Source organism: Geotrypetes seraphini, chromosome 12 (assembly GCF_902459505.1).
Source record: "Geotrypetes seraphini chromosome 12, aGeoSer1.1, whole genome shotgun sequence".
NCBI classification, from domain to species: Eukaryota; Metazoa; Chordata; class Amphibia; order Gymnophiona; family Dermophiidae; genus Geotrypetes; species Geotrypetes seraphini.
The window spans coordinates 91,655,853-91,675,536 of record NC_047095.1 but is presented as its reverse complement, the minus strand read 5'-3'; the positions used below and the strand labels follow the sequence as shown (position 1 = coordinate 91,675,536).

The window sequence follows — 19,684 nt, the reverse complement described above, 5'->3', positions numbered from 1 at the left end:
AGCCGCGGTTTCATGAGGCAGCCTCGGGGCCTTTGGTAGGCCGGCCCGCTTTGATAATGCGATGTGGGCCGGCCTATCAAAGGCCCCGAGGCTGCCTCATGAAACCGCGGCTAAAATACTGCTTAGGGGCAGCTGTGTTCCGAAGTTAAAAGCACACAAAGCTGCCCCTGCTTGTCTGGGGGTGCGGAGACATACGCGGCAGGAGTAGGAAGTAGAAGGCAGGAGTGTCGGCATAGCGACGGCAACAGGAAGTTGCACGTCAGCTGACGCCGGCACTTTTTGCTGTGGCTGGGGACCCGAATCCTTCGTGGACCGGCAACATTTTTTTGCGGACCGGCACCGGTCCGCGGACCGGCGGTTGAAGAACTGTGACTTATAGGGTTGGGGATGCAGAACCCAAGGTGAGAGGAGTTAGGAGTTGAACGCACTCTTGAAGAGGTGGACTTTTAACTGGGCCTTGAACACTGCCAGAGATGGAGCCCACCTTAGTGATTCAGGTAGCTTGTTCCAAGCATATGGAGCAGCAAGGTAAAAGGGATGGAATCTGGAGTTGGTAGAGGAAGAGAAGGGCACGGATAGGACTTACTATCTGAGCGGAGCTCACGAGCTGGGGGGGGGCATATAGAGGGAGATAAGATTAGTAGTAGTAGGATAGTTATGACATAATGAAATATATTTTTACGACACTGTTAAAGCCTAAAGACCTAAATAAGTTTTAACAACAGTATACCACCTACCTGAATCATCACAGTGAATCAATATTAAAAAGCACTGTTCTCAACATACATACAAGAGCAATACTAAAAACCCTACTCATTTAAGGCTTTTTTTTTACAAACAGCTTCCCTTTTTATTTTTTTTTTAAATCTTTATTGATTTTCCAAACTATCATTGTGCAAACAAACAATTCCAAAATACATAATATCACAAGAAAGCACATTAAACTTATAGACATTAATGAACATTTATTCTCCCACTCTCCCATCAAATAATCATAAATTAGATATCAGCTTCCCTTATTTTATTCCTAGAAGAATCTTGAGCAATCAAATCCCCATATCTCTCTCATGCAAAGGACTTTATTTAAAGATATAACTGGCAAGTATGCAAACTGGTATGGATCAGATCTGGTAGCGGTTCAGCTGTGTAGCCCAGAGAGCTCAGTGGCTCGGCTCCTGCTGCTAAGCAATACAAGTAATGGGGTCACTGTAAAAAGAGAAGAATAGCTCTGGGGACAAGAGAGGAGGAAGATGTATTCTTACCTTAGAATAACTAGAGCATGGTACTGGGACAACTACGTCAACACCTGCTGGGCTCCTCTTTGAAAGAAACTTGGTGTAATACTTAATGGAAACAACTCAACAGAGCAATGCTCTCCTAACACATTTAAACATAATACAGGTAGCAAATAAAAATACATTTTAAAAAGCTAACAAGACTATTTCACAGGCACTTGCATTTCTCCCCTGCCAGCGGTCTTTTAGCGCAGGCTCACTGGAGAGCCCTCACAAAATGTCAGCCGTTTTGAAAGGGAACAAGAGAAAAATGGAGGGTGAAACACAAGTCTGCTCATGGCCGAGGTAATAGTTTGCATAAAGAAAACAATACAACAGACTAGAAAGAGAATAAGATCCATGAATAGAGACAAATGAAAAAAAATCTCTTCACTATAGGCATTTGAAATATGAAATGGAAAAGTAAACTGTTTAAGCTGGCTGGTTATGAGACTTCCAATTATTTTCTGATTATGTCTTATCAGGCACTGTGCTGAGAGATTAAACACTTGGAAGAAGGGGAAGGATCTGAAGGGAGGGGGTAGAGCTGATGTGGTTTTATCTCCCCAAACACAAATCTAATTAACATTTACAATACATATCTAATTATGAACTTACAATTATAAGTTATTAAACAACTCATGGCTAAAATTAAAAGGGATGAGCATTCATTCAAAGTGATATTTCCGATTTTCTGTCATTGTTTTTAAACCAAACAAAAACGAAGAGCCCCTTTTACAAAACCACGGTAGCGATTCCCGTGTGGCAAATGTGACGCAATCCATTCAATTCCTTTGGGCTATGTCATATTTGCCACGCCAGTATTTACTACTGCGGCTTTGTAAAACGGGCCCTAAGTAGATTTTGCTTTCCTATAAAATCCATTATGCACTCAGGCCTCCCACCACCATAAAATAATAATAATAATAATAATAATAATAATTTTATTTCTTATATACCGCCAACGCCGTAGTAGTTCGAGGCAGTTTACAATAAAGAAGGGCTGGACAATCAGCGAATGGGTACAATCAGCAGATACAGATAAAATTAATATATGTAAGCATGGAACAAGTACAATATAAGGGATCAAATGTAAGGTGAGCGGGAAGGAAGGTAAGAAAAAAGAGATCTTAGGGGGTAAGGGTCGGGTAAGGGGTCAAGCTACAAATCGGTTAAATAGGTTAGTTTTTAATAATTTTCTGAAGTTTAGGTAGGATGAGGAACGCGACATAATATTGCTCAGCCAATCATTTAGATAACCTGCTTGGAAGGCTAGAGTTCTGTTCAGGTATCTTTTGTAACGGCAGGCCTTTAGAGTTGGATGGCTGAAGAGATGAGCTCTGCGAGTGGGTCTGGATGGACAATCTAAGGTAAAATGGGGAACCAAGTATAAGGGGGCCGAACCAAGAATGGATTCAAAACAGAGACAGGCAAACTTGAACAGCACTCTTGCTTCCAGGGGCAGCCAGTTGAGTTTTTGGTAGTAGGGAGTTGTGTTCCCATTTTTTTAATCCAAAGATCAGTCGAATTGCCGAATTTTGGATGATACGTAGTCTTTGAATGGTTTTTTTGATGGATCCCAGGTAGATAATGTTGCAGTAGTCAAGTAAGCTCAGGATGGAGTATTGCACCAGTAAGCGGAATGAGGATGCATCGAAGTATTTTCAGACTACTACATATACCTCACACTTTACCCAGCACCCCAGATCAACTCTGATCTTATCTGGGTGGGGGGGGGGGGGTCTTGATAGGATAAAAGAAATCCCCAGTCAAAATAGCACTAAGAAGTCCCAAAACACTGAGCTTCTCTCAGAACTTGTATTCAATACCTCAGACACCTTGCTTCTTTAGTAAACCTATATAAGAGAGCACACCCCAGAAACACATACTACTCATCTATAATAACTCAAGCAATGTTTTATGTAAATAGGCTTCTGATATTTGCAAAAGAAAATTATACAGTACGGCCTGGATACTCTATGCGGCACTGATATCGGCGGCCACCTAAAAAGCAGCTACCGATCGCATGTCAATCATGCAATGGTGCCGTAAAGAGAATCGTGCATCAGGGACAGGCGCCGAAAATGTAGGGCAGAATTTTCCAGGTCTACATTTCCGACACCTATCTATGCCATGAATCACACCTACGTAAGTGCTTTACAGCGCCTAAAGACACTTCCTCAAGCCGCCGCACACGGCGCAAATAGAATACGGCCACAGAGGCACACATCACGGCGGCAGGGATCATGGCATTGTAAGTTTGCATGCGCGCTTAGGGTTTTATTATAGAGGATTAGTTCTGGTATCAATACAACATATACAAGTTTAGTTTGTTTTGAAATAAAAAAAGAGAGAGATCAAATAATCTGCAACCTAGGGAACAGCATAGTGAACTGGATCTTTATCCAGTTAATTTTATCTGCATATTCAATGGCCCTTAATATAACTGGATAAAAATACCTTAGAAACTCTGGGACAGTTTCTGATCATAGCCAGCATTGTCTGACTATGTTTATCTGGACAGCACTGGCTAAACTCTTTCTGCACACTTGGAACGCTTCCCTTATCGTGTCTTTGCTGGTAGCTAAATGTTTTCCAGCCCACTATTTACCTGGTCAGAAGGGAAGAATTTCTAAGACAAACATTTGTCTGGGTAGCTCTTCAAATCAAAACAACAGGAAGAAACCCTTGCAATATATGTAGCAACCAAGGGAGCGTAGCAAGTCAGAAGATGGAGTAGCAGCCCAGGAGTGTGACCAATTAGAATTTATTACAAAACTGACACAATTTGGTCAAGTTTCGGCATAATAGCCTGCATCAGGGGGTCCTCTGCTTCTCAAAGAGTCAAGTAAGTAAATAAATGCAAACACTGAATTGGATCTACTGAAACATTGCCAAGACACTTTCTGTTAGTCTATATCAGTGTCTCTGAAACTTTTTTAGCTCCGGCACAATAACGGCCTCTTTTACAAAGCTGCGCTAGCGGCTGCGCTAACAGCCCCAAAGCCCATAGAGATATTTTTTTTTTTTTGTAATTGTTTATTTATAACCAAAAATGCACACCAACTCAATATCACAATACCAAATCAGTACAGGCAATACAATCAAACAAGCAGAAAACCCCTGAAAACCCTGAAAACCCCTAGAGATTTAAAGGACTTCGGGGCTGTTACTGTGTGGCTTTGTAAAAGAGGCCGTAAATGGAGCAAATGTTTTTGTGGCACATTATAAATGAAATCATAAAATTTCAAAACCAACAAAAAATTAAATTTGAGAGTCATTTATTTAAAGGTCTTTAAGCTATGTATGGGTAATTGTAACAACGGTGAAACTAAGGGCCTCTTCTATCAAACTGCACTAACAGTTTATAGTGCAGAGAGCCGCGCTGCTCCCGACGCTCATAGGAACTCTATGAGCGTCGGGAGCAGCATGGGCCATTCAGCGTGGCTCACCGCACTACTAACTGCTAGCACAGTTTGATAAAAGAGGCCCTAAAAGTAGATAGAATGGAATTGTAATGTAATGTAATGTAATTTATTTCTTATATACCGCTACATCCGTTAGGTTCTAAGCGGTTTACAGAAAATATACATTAAGATTAGAAATAAGAAAGGTACTTGAAAATTTCCCTTACTGTCCCGAAGGCTCACAATCTAACTAAAGTACCTGGAGGGTAATAGAGAAGTGGAAAGTAGAGTTAGAGGGAAAATAAAAATAAAATAAACATTTTAACAAGACAGCATTGATCTAAATACTTTGGAAGGTAGAAGAGAGGAGAGAAAGGAATAGAAGCAGAAGGGGGAGCCGTTGAACAGTAGAATTCTGGAGAAATTTAAATGATAGAAATAGAACAAAACAAAGACAAAAGGCAAAACAATAGATAAGATTAAAGATAAATCATAAGCTGGAAAGAAAAATAAAATAAAACTTATTCATTGGCTGCTCATAACCGTATTTAATGTATTGCTATTCATTTAAGTGCTTATAAATATTTTTTATATATGTTGTTTTTTTTAAATTATTTGCAGTTTTACTATAATAAATATACTTAGCTTGTATGCTTAGCTGTTGTCAGCCAACGCCTGGGAGTTGGCTGACAACAGCTAAGCATACAAGCTAAGTACACTTATTATAGTAAAACTGCAAATAATTAAAAAAAAAAAAAAACAACATATATAAAAAATATTTATAAGCACTTAAATGAATAGCAATACATTAAATACGGTTATGAGCAGCCAATGATGAAGTGCCACATAATTCTCTCCGCAGTCAAGAGATAGCACAGCGGCGGAGTGGTGGGGCTGAAGCATACTCATACTTTATTGAAACAACCGATTCTAATATATACTGATTTCTGGTTTATTACTATGTGAGAAGAAGACATGGCACCCTTTTTGTGAAGTTCACAGCAGTGCCCTGTAAGGACCCCACTATTTAGGTGCCATGTCTGGGTGTTCAGTCCATCACTTTGCAGACCCCTCCCACTTCCAACAGGGCTTGTTCTAGGCGTTTTTGACTTGGATGAAAAGTTGGATGAAAATGTGGTATAAAGATGGACGATTTAGCGGCTTGGACGATCAGATCTGCAGGATGTATAATTAGACGATTTTCGAAAGAAAAAAAATTTTGGATATATTTTTCAAAAATGTGTCCTAGGCTGTTTTATACTTTGGACGACTTGCGAGTTAGACGAAAACGGATTTAGACATTCCTTTCAATTATGCCCCTCATAATCATCTCCTCCCTTCCTCTCCTTCACCCCAATTCTTCTTCTCCTCCACATGTGCAGCATCTTTCCTCCCCTTGTGCCTTTCCTCTGAAGCATCACTCTGTCCCCTCCCTCCCATCCCATCCCTCATGCAGCAGAACCCTTGCACAGCTTCTATCCCTACCTTGCGTGCAGAACCCTTGAGCAGCCCCCCCACCCCTGTCGCCCAGCCGAACCCCCGCTGATCCTCCCATCCGAACCCCGCCAACCGCGAGGCCTACATACCTCCCTCCAAAGAGCAGCATCGGCAGCACTCTAAACAAGCTGCTTCATGGCCTTCTCCTGCCAGGGCCTTCCATGTGCTGCGTTACCGATGATATCATCAGTGATGTGGCAGAGGGAATGCCCCGGTTGGAGAAGGTCACGAAGCAGCCTGTTTAGAGTGCTGTCAGCGCTGCTTTTTGTAGGTCTTGCAGTTGGAGGGTCGGCAGGGTTCGGACGAGAGGGAGAGATGGAAAGATGGGAGGGTTAGTGGGGGGTTCGGCTGCACAGCGTGGGAGGGGATTCTGCTGCCAGCGAATCCAGGGACATTCGGGTTAGGTATCCGGGGACTAGGGCTTACTTTTGGGGTAGGGCTTATATGAAGACCTACCCCAAAAATCATGCTAGGACATATTTTCGGGGTAGGTTTATTCTCAGGGAAACACGGTACCAGCTCATCTTGTGGCACTCCTAAGTTATTACTTCTTCTGACCTCCTTCTTTCTTTTGGTTGTTAACGCCTCAAGACACCCTGAGAAATGTTGAAAACCATCCTCATAACGTTTAAAGTTGCAGAACCTTTCTGATGCACAATATATTTGAGGCCCAAAGATATATGTAGAAAGTCACACATTTTGATATTCCGGTTATTTTGGAATTCTTAATTAAGCTTCTCCACACAATCCAGTTTAACGTGAGACAACTAAAACAGAGACAGCTTTTGATACACATAATACTAATTTATTATCTTTCTTTTCTTTCTGCATTACAATTAAAAAATACAAAGGGATTCAGATCAATCTTCAGAACAGTTAACAAAAGAAGAAAAAAACATTTTAATTCAAGAGATGACTAAGTGAATGAAGTTTAAAAAATTAAAGGCAAAATATAATTAAAGAATGATGAGATAAAATCTGGTGAGTCAGGCTAGTTCTAAATTTTAATATAAATGTGAATGTACGTGAATATATATAGAGGCAGGGGCGGGAAGGTACACACAATGTTACAAAATTCCATATTTACCGTATTTTTCGCTCCATAAGACACACTTTTTCCCCCCAAAAAAGTGAGTGGGAATAAGGGTGCATCTTATGCAGCGAATACCGCACCCTCCCCCCAGTACCTTTATGTAATCCTGGCAGTCCAGTGCTACATCGGCAGACTCTCCTGCAGGACGGCCACCCGAGTCCCCATCTGCTGCGGCAGTGAGAGGCAGGCGCAAGCCCTGAGCACATCTGCCTGGTCCCGCGCCGCCGCCCAAATGGTGCCATTGGTTCTCGCAAGACTCGCGGGAGCTGATGGCACCAGCCCTTGGATTCCAGCCCTCTAGAATCAGAGTTGCCCACCCCTGGAATATACAATAGAAAAGGGCAAAAACCATACAAGTGACAATCCCTCCCCATCCCACAAATCCCAAATACAGTAACATGACAAGAAACAATCACAAGGAGGTATATGTAGTGCTGGATTAATGCTATAAGTAAAGTAAGCACGTGCTTAGGGCATCAAGGGAAGGGGGGGCACCACAGAAATATTTCATAGACAAATTTATCATTTAAATTATTAAATTTATTAAATTTATAACCATTTTCAAAATTTAATGAAAAATGAATAAGTTCTGTTTATAAATCTGGTTGGCCGAAGTGCTATTTACTGCTGTCAAGAGGCTGTTAATTTCTTCTCTACAGTACAGTTACTCTATATCTTTTTTTCAAACTGAACCAGCTGGTGGGAAATTCTTAAAGATCGTATTAAAAATGAAAGTGTCTTAAAATCCCTCTCGGATACAAGATGGGAGGTACATGCTATGACAATAACAGTAATTTTGAAATCATTCTTTGAAATTTTAGAAGCATTAGAATATATAGCCAAAGACCAGTCACAAAAGAGAGATGCTAGAAGAGAAGCAAATAATATTGCAGATAAGATGCAAGAGCTAGAATTCGTTTTTATGTTGAATTTTTGTAATAAAATTTTGCAGAATTTTCACAGAGTAAACAAAGTTCTACAAAATGAGGATGTGAACTTAAAAACATGTGCAGATCTGTGCTGACCAACTGTATACTTTACAAGATGAATTTGAAAAGGATGCAAAGGAAATGTTACCAGATGTTGATTACAAGGCAGCTACAACTCACAAATGTATCAGAAATAAGCTACCCAATGATGGAGAAACACCATATCAGCACCTTTTGCACAATTCTTGACAAACTTGTAACTGAGATGAAAAGAAGAGGAGAGATAGAAACATAGAAAAAAAGCAGCAGAAAAGGGCTATAGCCCACCAAGTCTGCCCATTCCAAGTCTCCCCTCCCCTGAATTTACTCCCTTAAAGATCCCACGTGAGTATCCCATTTTCTCTTAAAATCCGTCATGCTGCTGGCCTTTATCACCTGGAGTGGGAGTCTGTTTCTATAACCATAAAGCCCTATGACCTCACAATGCAGATGTAAAGAGCTTTAGCCAATAGGAAGAGGAGATGCAAATGTTAAGAGCCTTAGCCAATAGGGAGAGGAGGAGATAGTGGATGCTGTGGCCATTTGGCCTTTATCTGCCATCATAGAAACATAGAAAAAAGCAGCAGAAAAGGGCTATAGCCCACCAAGTCTGCCCATTCCAAGTCTCCCCTCCCCTGAATTTACTCCCTTAAAGATCCCACGTGAGTATCCCATTTTCTCTTAAAATCCGTCACGCTGCTGGCCTTTATCACCTGGAGTGGGAGTCTGTTCCAATGATCCACTATATACAAAGAAATAGCAGAGACATTTTCTTTTCTAAGTGATGTGCCATATAATGTCACTTCATCATCTACTAACATTGAAAGGTATTCTCAGTGCTGTAAAAAGCTGATTGATGCTTACCCAGAGGATTTCAACAGTAATTTCTCGGCTGAACTTCAGCAGTTTCATTTATACGTGCACCATAAGTTCAGTGCAACAGAAAATGTAAAAACAAGATTAAGTCACGCTGAACTTTATAAAATAATTTTAGAAGACAATATTGAGTGTGCCTTTCCAAATGTAGACATTGCATTTTGTATATTTTTAACATTAATGGTCACAAACTGCTCAGCTGAGCGTTCATTATCTCGGTTGAAATATATTAAAAATCTCCTCAGAACAACTATAAGAACATAAGAATTGCCGCTGCTGAGTCAGACCAGTGGTCCATCGTGCCCAGCAGGCCACTCACGTGGCGGACCTCTGGTCAAAGACCATCGCCCTAACTGAGACTAGCCCTACCTGTGTGCGTTCCAGTTCAACAGGAACTTGTCTAACTTTGTCATGAATCCCTGGAGGGTGTTTTCCCCTATGACAGACTCAGGAAGACCGTACCAGTTTTCTACCATTCTCTGGGTGAAGAACTTCCTTATGTACGTACGGAATCTATCCCCTTTCAATTTTAGGGAGTGCCCTTTCATTCTCCCTACCGATCTGGCACCGGCACGCAGCACCAACCCACAGGACGTGCCGGTGCCGGAAGAGCTTGCCTTTTGCTGCTGATCTCTGCTCGGCTGGGCCTTGAGCATCTGCGCATGCTCATGGCCTTCTGGCTCCCGCTCGCTCTGAGAATCTTAGAATCTCGGAGACAGTGGGAGCCAGAAGGCCTTGAGCATGTGCAGTTGCTCAAGGCTCAGTCCAGCAGAGATCAGTGGCAAAAGGCAGGCTCTTCTGGCACTGGCACGTCCTGTGGGTTGGTGCTACGTGCCGGTGCCAGATTGTGGTAAGGGCTTGGGTGGGCAGGCGATGCCGGTTGTCGGGGGTGGGGGCTCGCGGGCGGGGTGGGGGGCGATGCCGGTTGTCAGGGCTCACAAATCGAGTCAACACTCGGTTTGCGAGGCACAATTTGCAGGAGTGTTTTGCTCGTCTTGCAAAACATTCGCAAACTGCGTTACTCATAAACAGAGGTTTGACTAAGTATTTTGGAAACAAATGTAAAATAAATTTCTATACTGCCAGCACAATGCCTGTAAAAATTAATGTTTAGCAGATGCATAAAAATTTTATGTAAAAGACATAAAAAGAAAGAAAAATTACCGGGTTTTCTTGACTAGTGATGATGTTCATGCCCCTTTAAAATGCTTTTACAAGCAAGTCTTTCAAACATGTGGGCGTTTGAGGTCTTTTCCCGGTTTAAGCTATGATATGGAATTAATATCAGAAGCAACTGAGTACAGTCCATATCATTTCCATTATCAATTTACCTTAAAATTAGCAAGTGGCTAGTAATTTGGAAAATGTGTCATTTTCCAGACGCAGCAAAAGGGGCCTTAGCGAGGGGAAAGACCCAAGCAGGGGTGCACTAAGATCACTTTAGCCACAGATTTAGCAAAAGGGCCCCTAAGCCCATTTCTAGCATGGCCAAAAAAATAGGTATTTAGTAACGGTATAAGGCCATTTAAAAAAAAAAAAAAACCCATAACATTTACCTGAGGCACTAAGGGCTCCCATGTTATAGACATGCTAGCCAATAATGTTTATTTGCTAGTTGAATTGAGCTTCTATGTCCATTCTCCACCCTTGACATGTCCTCCGAAAATTAAAAAAATAAATAAATACTGTGTGTTTAGCATATGCAAATGGCAATTCGAGCACAGAATACTTTAGTGCATCCTGCATTAGGCCATTTTTCCTGTGTTGTGTGTGTTAGCATTTAACACAGCTTAGTGAAAGAGCCCCTATGATACAAAACTATATAAATGTACAGACATAACTGGTGTGAACATTGTTATACAGTAAAATATATTTGTGACTTAAAATAGCATACTGCTCACTACATTAGAAAAGAGAGGAAAACCACTTCATCCTTCTCCCCCTTTGCGCCTAAAACAGAAGAAAATCAAGCCAAGCGCATCCTGTTATAAGAAAATCATCTACTTCTATTCTATTTTCCTGTATACCACCTCAATTTCACATTCCTTTTCTTTTTATCTTGAAATATGTTTGTGAACCGCTCTGTCACACTTCTCGGGAAGTGCAGTATATTAAGACAAATCATAACCAGAAATGTGTCAATTTCATTATGATGTAATGGTAATAGTATTAAGAACATAAGAGTTGCCTCTGCCGGGTCAGACCAGAGGTCCATCGCGCCCAGCAGTTCGCACCCGCAGCGGCCCATCAGGTCCATGACCCGTTAAGTGTCCCTGTCTTTCCTGTACCTATCTCTATGTATATCTGTACCCCTCAATCCCCTTATCCTGTAGGTATTTATCCAAACCTTCTTTGAACCCCTGTAGCGTGCCCTGCCCTACCACAGCCTCCGGGTATGTTGAATACAGCCAAAAATTAGAGACAAAACTTTCAAAAATGTTTTTAAGCAGCATTTTCACTGAAACATTCTTTATTTTCTCCTAAAACCAGTGGCGTACCTAGGGGGGGGCGGGGGGGGGGGGCGGGCCGCCCCGGGTACCAGCCCTGAGGGGGTGTTCCCGGCCTTGCCGCTCAGTCCCCCCCCACGCCCGAAGGACCGCTCGCCCCACTGACCTTCCAGCACACCTATGAAGCAGCCCGCAGCAGGATCGCGACGTCAGCAATCCCTCAGCTGCTTGGGCGCTGCTTCCTGCGCCGCGGTCCCGTCCCTCCTCTGACGTCAGAGGAGGGGGCGGGACCGCGGCGCAGGAAGCAGCGCCCAAGCAGCTGAGGGATTGCTGACGTCGCGATCCTGCTGCGGGCTGCTTCATAGGTGTGCTGGAAGGTCAGTGGGGCGAGCGGTCCTTCGGGCGTGGGGGGGGCAGTAGCTTAAGGTAGCCCGGCGCAGGAAGCAGCTCCTAAGCAGCGCAAAGATAGCTGACGTCGCGATCCTGCTGCGGCTGCTTCATAGGTAGTGCGGGGAGGCCAGGGGGGCGAATGGTCCTTCGGGGTGGGTCGGGGCATCAGGCCTTCAGGGTGGGGCGGGCGGGCGGGCAGGCAGACTTTCAAGGGGGAGGGGGGTGACAGGCAGGCAGGCAGGCCTTCAAGGGGGGGTGCAGGTCTTCGGGGGGGGGGTGCAGACCTTCAAGGGGGTGCAGGCCTTCAAGGGGGGGACAGGCAGGCAGGCCTTCAAGGGGGGGACAGGCCTACAAGGGGGGGGGGGACAGGCCTACAAGGGGGTGCAGGCCTACAAGGGGGGGGGGACAGGCCTTCAAGGGGGGACAGGCCTTCAGGGGGGGTGCATGCCTTCAGGGGGGGTGCCGACCTTCAAGGGGGTGCAGGCCTTCAAGGGGGGGACAGGCAGGCAGGCCTTCAAGTGGGGGGACAGGCCTTCGGGGGGGTGCAGGCCTTCGGGGGGGGGGTGCAGACCTTCAAGGGGGTGCAGGCCTTCAAGGGGGGGACAGGCAGGCAGGCCTTCAAGGGGGGGACAGGCCTACAAGGGGGTGGGACAGGCCTTCAAGAGGGTGCAGGCCTTTGGGGGGGTGCCAACCTTCAAGGGGGGGTGCAGGCCTTCAAGGGGGGGGACAGGCCTTCAAGGGGGGACAAGCAGGCAGGCCTTCAAGGGGGGGACAGGCCTACAAGGGGGTGGGACAGGCCTTCAAGGGGGTGCAGGCCTTTGGGGGGGTGCCAACCTTCAAGGGGGGGACAGGCCTTCAAGGGGGGACAAGCAGGCAGGCCTTCAAGGGGGGGTCAGGCCTTCAAGGGGGGGACAGGCCTACAAGGGGGTGGGACAGGCAGACCTTTAAGGGGGGACAGGCCTACAAGGGGGTGGGACAGGCAGACCTTTAAGGGGGGATAGGCCTTCAAGGGGGGACAAGCAGGCAGGCCTTCAAGGGGGGGTCAGGCCTTCAAGGGGGGGACAGGCCTTCGGGGGTGCAGGCCTTCGGGGTGGGTGCAGGCCTTCGGGGTGGGTGCAGGCCTTCGGGATGGGTGCAGGCCTTCAGGGGGGGACAGACCTTCGGGTGGGGGGTACAATCCTTCGGGGAGGGTGCAGGCCTTCAGGGGTGGGGTTTAGGCGTTCAGAGGGGGACAGACCTTCGGGTGGGAGGTAAAGTCCTTCGGGGGGTGCAGGTCTTCAGGGGTGGGGTGTAGCCCTTCTGAGGGGGGACAGACCTTCGGGGGGGGGGGGTCCTGGTGTAAAAGTACACAGAGGGAGAGAGGGAAGGGGGGGTTCAAAGATACGTGCATATGCCAGACTTTGGGGGTTAGAAATAATGGGTCTAAAAACAGAGGAGTGGGAGAGAGATGGTGCATAATGGGATTTAGGGAGGGAAGGAACAGAAAGGGAGAGAACTTGGAAACAGGGGATGGTGTGGAGGGGGGATAGAGATACTGGATAGGAGGATAGTTGGGAACAGAAAGGGAGAGATGGTGGATCCTGGGGTGGTGGGGAGTTGAGAAAAGGTGAATCTGTGGATGGAGACAAAAAAAAGGAAAGATGCCAGATCTCCGGGAGAGGGAAGGGAAACGGAAGGGGAGAACAGAGATGGCAGACGGATGGTTAGCACGGAGAAAGGAGACCCTGGCAAGCAAGACAACAAGAGCCTGGGACCAACAAGATTTGAATATTGATCAGAGAACAAAAGGTAGAAAAAATAATTTTATTTTCTGTTTTGTGATTACAATATGTTAGATTTGAAAAGTGTACATGAGACAGCTTGAAAAGGGAACTTTTCTATTTTTGTGAATGGCAAGGCTGAGTTCAGTTAAAATATATGCTTTATAAGAAAATATAATAATGTGTTTTATAAAGTTTATAAGCATTGCTGGCATACTCGGTGAGGTGTTCCTAGTGTTGGTGGTGGTGGTAGCATGTCAGTGTGTTGAGAGGAAGAGGTAGTCTGGGAAATTCTGCTGAGCAAACTCTGGGCCCATTTCCACCCCCAGTTAGTCCACTCCACTCAACTGGTTCACACACTGAGTGGGTCTTTGGGTGTTATTTCTGGGTAGTTGTTTTAGAATCTCTTCCAGTGGTTTGTCAGTATCTCCTTCTGGTCCAAGGAAGGAAACTTTGTCAACCTTAGCATTGACCTTCAGAATATGTTTGTAACAGCGCTGCTTGTGTGGCATTAGGCTATGTAGTGATCGAAAGAAAAAAACAGACCTTTGCACATTTTTGCACTATATGGTGGGTGTATGAGGAGATTCATTTCCTGCACAGTTAAGTCCATGTGAAGTTACCTTGTGCTGTATTTGACATCTAGCAAGGTCTCTGTTTGGAAGGAAAGATCTAAGCTTAAAAATGAAGTGGCCAGAAGTTATGTTAAAAGTAGATAGCGTAGCTGGTTTTAAGAAAGGTTTGGACAAATTCCTGGAGGAAAAGTCCATTGTCTGTTATTAAGACATGGGGGAAGTGTCTGCTTGCCCTGGTTCGGTAGCATGGAATGTTGCTACTCTTTGGGTTTTGACCAGGTATTAGTATCCTGGATTGGCTACCATGAGAATGGGCTACTGGGCATGATGGACCATTGGTCTGACCCAGTTAGGCTATTCTTATGTTATGTTCTCATCTGTAGGGGCCTTTGTTTTCACTTCTTATTTTAATGTATTTTTTTCCTGGGAACTTATCAGTGTTTTTTTATAATGGGAACAAAAATGGAAGAGAATTAATGTGTGTGGAATGGGGGTAACTAATTTCTTCAGCTAAATAATTCAATCCACTTCAAACAGACATAGGAGAACTCACGCACCATTCACACACCCTCCAACCAAAAACGTCAAAAGAAAAAAACTGTTCGACAACCTCCTAGCCATTCGAGCTGCAACACTTGACCCCCAACTCTACAACCTATTGACCTCGACCACAAACTACAAAACCTTAAAAAAAGAAATAAAAACCCTTCTATTCAAAAAACACATAAAACCAAACTAACATAATCAGAACTGTCCCAAGCATCACCTGCAACTACTCCATATGTACTTCTGATGTCATGACAATTCCGACATAATTTATGTTGTTATGTTTGGAATAATGGTTACATAAATGAGGTTCAATAAAAGAAAATTTTCACTGCCTGTTTCTATTCTGACCATTTATTCCATTTCATGGTTATTGCAAAAAAAAAAAAAAAAAAATTTTTCCATGAGGGGGGGGGGGGGGGGGTGTCAAAAAATGATGGGCCCCGGGTGCCACATACCCTAGGTACGCCACTGCCTAAAACAGACTGAAAATATTAGGACTGAAAGGCTTATGCAGCAATGTACATTCAATATGTAATAGACGTCCCTTCTCTGAAGAGCTTACAATCTAGTTTGTACAGACAAGATATACAGGGGTAGGGGAGTTCCTTACAGAGAGAATGATAGGAAGGACAAGGGGATTCAAGGGTATAGATAGAGGGTTACTATACAGGATATTAAATGATTAGGGAATAAAATGTTTAGGTAAAGGATCATTTACAGGTCATGGACCTGGGGGACCGCCGTGGGAGCGGACTGCTGGGCACGATGGACCCCTGGTCTGACCCAGCAGAGGCAATGTTTATGTTTTTATGTAATTTTATGGTGACTGGGAGTTAGGAGTTGGAAGCAGCCTTATACTGTATTTTCACGTAGATAACACGCACCCGTGTAAACCGCGCACACGGGTATAGCGCGCGAAAACCACAAATTTATGTACATAAATTTTTATATACCACGCACACCCGTATACCGCGCATGCTGCCCGACTCTCCTTTCGCCCGCCCCGACTCTCCTCTGGCCACCCCGACTCTCCTTTCGCCCGCCCCGACTCTCCTCTCCCCCTTGAAGTCCTGTCCCCACCCTGAAAGCCTGATGCCCCCCCGATGTCCGATTCACCCCCCCCCCCCGCAGGACCGCTCGCACGCACTCCCACCCGCACCCCCACCCTGAAGGACCGCTCGCACCCCCACAGCCTCCCGACCCCCCCATCATGTAGAAGCTCCTACCGGTGTCCTGCTGCTTCCTCTTGGCGGTCCCGATTCCCCGACACGATCGGGGCAAGAGGGAGCTCAAGCCCTCTTGCCCCCCCCCCGACTCCCCAACACGATCGGGGCAAAAGGGAGCCCAAGCCCTCTTGCTCCGCCGACTCCCCAACAATATCGGGCCAGGAGGGAGTCCAAGTCCTCCTGGCCCTGGCGACCCCCCCCCGCTAGTTGTTCGGGCCAGGAGGGAGCCCAAACCCTCCTGGCCACGGCGACCCCCTACCCCCACCCCGTACTACATTACGGGCAGGAGGGATCCCAGGCCCTCCTGCCCTCAACGCAAACCCCCCTCCCCCCAATGTCCGCCCCCCCCAAGAACCTCTGACCGCCCCCCCAGCCGCCCCGCGACCCCCCTGGCCAACCCCCACGACACCCCCACCCCCCTTCCCCGTACCTTTGTGTAGTTGGCCGGGAGCCAAACACGCCTGTCCGGCAGCCAGCCAACGACGGAATGAGGCCGGATTGGCCCATCCGTCCCAAAGCTCCGCCTACTGGTGGGGCCTAAGGCGCCTGGGCCAATCAGAATAGGGCGGGGCCTTGGGTACATGGTCGGGTTGGGCCCATGTGCCTCAGGCCCCGCCCCACAGGTGGGACCTAAGGCTCCCGGGCCTATTCTGATTGGCCCAGGCGCCTTAGGCCCCACCAGTAGGCGGAGCTTTGGGACGGATGGGCCAATCCGGCCTCATTCCGTCGTTGGCTGCCTGCCGGACAGGCTGTTTGACTCCCGTCTGTCCGGCCAACTACACAAACGTACGGGGAAGGAGGGTGGGGGTGTCGTGGGGGTCGGCCAGGGGGGTCACAGGTCAGCTGGGGGGGTGGTCGGAGGTTCTTGGGGGGGCGGTCGTTGGGGGGAGGGGGGTTTGCGTCGAGGGCAGGAGGGCCTGGGATCCCTCCTGCCCGTAATGTAGTGCGGGGTGGGGGTAGGGGGTCGCCGTGGCCAGGAGGGTTTGGGCTCCCTCCTGGCCCGAACAACTAGCGGGGGGGGGGTCGCCAGGGCCAGGAGGACTTGGGCTCCCTCCTGGCCCGATATTGTCGGGGAGTTGGGAGTCGGCGGGGCAAGAGGGCTTGGGCTCCCTCTTGCCCTGATCGTGTCGGGGGTGCCGCAGTTGGCTGGGGCAAGAGGGCTTGAGCTCCCTCTTGCCCCGATCGTGTCGGGGGTGCCGCGGTTGGCTGGGGCAAGAGGGCTTGAGCTCCCTCTTGCCCCGATTGTGTCGGGGAGTCAGGACCGCCAAGAGGAAGCAGCAGGACACCGGTAGGAGCTTCTACATGATGGGGGGGTCGGGAGGCTGTGGGGATGCGAGCGGTCCTTCAGGGTGGGGTTGTGGGTGGGAGTGCGTGCGAGCGGTCCTTCAGGGTGGGGGTGCGGGTGCGTGCGAGCGGTCCTTCGGGGTGGGGGTGCGAGCGGTCCTGCGGGGGGGGGGGTGAATCGGACATCGGGGGGGGGAACTATGTAAAAAAAATTTTGTACAACGCGCTCACGCGTTTAACGCGCAAGGGTATGCGCGGTACGTAAAAACCACGTATAACACGCGCGTTATATGCGAGAAAATACGGTAATACTGGGCTTTGAGCTTGGATTTGAATACTGCAAGAGATAGAGCCTGACATAATGGCTCAGGCTGTCTGTTCCATATGTATGGCACTGCAAGAAAGAAGGGATGGAGTCTGGAGTTGGCAGTGGAGGAGAAAGGTACAGTTAGGAGGAACTTACCCGATAAATTGATTTCAAGGGGGGGAGGGAGCCTAGGAGGAGATAAGTGAAGAGAGATATTGGGGCTGTGAAGTGAATGCACTTGTAAGTCAGTAAGAAGAGTTTTGAACTGTATTTGAAAATGGATGGGGAGCCAGTGAAGTGACTTAAGGAGAGGGGTAATGAGAGTATGACGGCTCTTGTGGAATACGAGTCCTGTAGCATAATTTTGCATGGATTGGAGGGGAGAGAGATGGTTGAGCGGAAGACCTGAGAAAATCAAGTTGCAGTAATCTAAGTGAGAAGTGATGAGAGTGTGTTCAGAAAGGAGAGGTCCGATTTTGGTAATACTTGTATTATAGCTCCTAAAGCCAAAGGGATGTCAAGTTTTGTAGCAAGAGTGATGTTACTGGGAAAAAAAGCCATTTTGTCTACTTGGCTGTCTTCCGATCCACCCACTTATAGTCATTGGAGAACACTGATGATCATTCATGCTTCTTTGGAACGTAGACACTTTGTAGATCTTGGAGGAGGTCCGGCCGTCGTTTTCAGGCTATTTGAGAACACTTCTGGATGGACCTTATTTTTCGTGCCTGGAGTAGACTTTTGAATGTTTGAATGGGAGTTCTTTTAGTTTTACACGCTCACGATCTGTTTTGTACGGAGGGTTGGGAGGGGAGTTGGGGGGGTTATAATGTGCAAATATATCAGAAAATTGTTTGATTCTGTCATTTTTGTATGCGTGCACTTTGATATTCAATAAATATATTTCAACGTACTCGTATTATAGAGGAAGAAGTGACAGGCTTTAGCTGTTTGTCAGATCTGAGAGGTGAAGAAGCGAGAAGAGTCAAAGACAACCTTGAGATTGCTAGCTGATGAGACAGGGAGGAAGAGAGTATTGTCCACAGAAATAGAGAACGGGGGGAGGGGGAGTGGGTTTAGGTGGAAAGGATCTCAATTTTAGCCATATTCAATTTCAGATGTCAATGAGACATGCAAGCGGCAAGGTCGTACAGGCAGGCTAAGATTCAGGTCTGGATTCCTGTAGAGCTATCTGGTGTGGAGAGGTAAACCTGTGGGTCATCAGCATAGAGGTGATACTGAAAACCATGGGAAGTGATCAGTGCATCAAGGGAGTGGGTATATATCAGTGGTCTCAAACTCAAACCCTTTGCAGAGCCACATTTTGGATTTGTAGGTACTTGGAGGGCCTAAAAAAAAAAAATAGTTAATGTCTTATTAAAGAAATGACAATTTTGCATGAGGTAAAACTTTTTATAGTTTATAAATCTTTCCTTTTGGCTAAGTCTTAATAATAATATTGTAATTTATAGCTAAAGAAACATATGATCAAGAAACTGTTTTATTTTACTTTTGTGATTATGATAAACATACCGAGGGCCTCAAAATAGTACCTGGCAGGCTGCATGTGGCCCCCGGGCTGCAAGTTTGAGACCATTGGTATATATGGAGAAAAGGAGAGGTCTCAAGACAAAGCCCTAGGGTAAACTGTGGGAAAGAAGTAGGGAAGGATCCTCTACTAACCAGCAGAATTCATTATCAGAAGGTGAATACATTTTGAATGGCATCTATGCTACGCATGTTGGACCCCCCTCCTCCTAAACAGGATCATCCATCAATCCTTACGAAGGGAACACTGTCATTCTAGTTTAGCTTTAGTACTAAAAAGACTCGATCTTTCCTTCAAAAACTATTACCAAAAAATAAATCTCTTAACAATTGCACAAATTACGCACCCTCTGATACTGAGCTCACAGTGGTCAGTGCTTTTTTAAATGCAAACTGCCATAGGTAAAATAAATCTGGGTATTCGACCACTAACCAGACAACCTTTGGACCCAAGCCCTGCCCACAGACCGCTCCAGCACTTTC

The 19,684-nt window shown here is 46.3% G+C and overlaps 1 protein-coding gene across 3 annotated transcripts in view; it reads right to left on the bottom strand.

Moving 5' to 3' along the window:
• RABGAP1L (RAB GTPase activating protein 1 like) overlaps positions 1-19,684 on the bottom strand; it is a 978,589-nt gene that overhangs the window by 517,245 nt on the left and 441,660 nt on the right. The gene's annotated exons all lie outside the window — the stretch shown is intronic.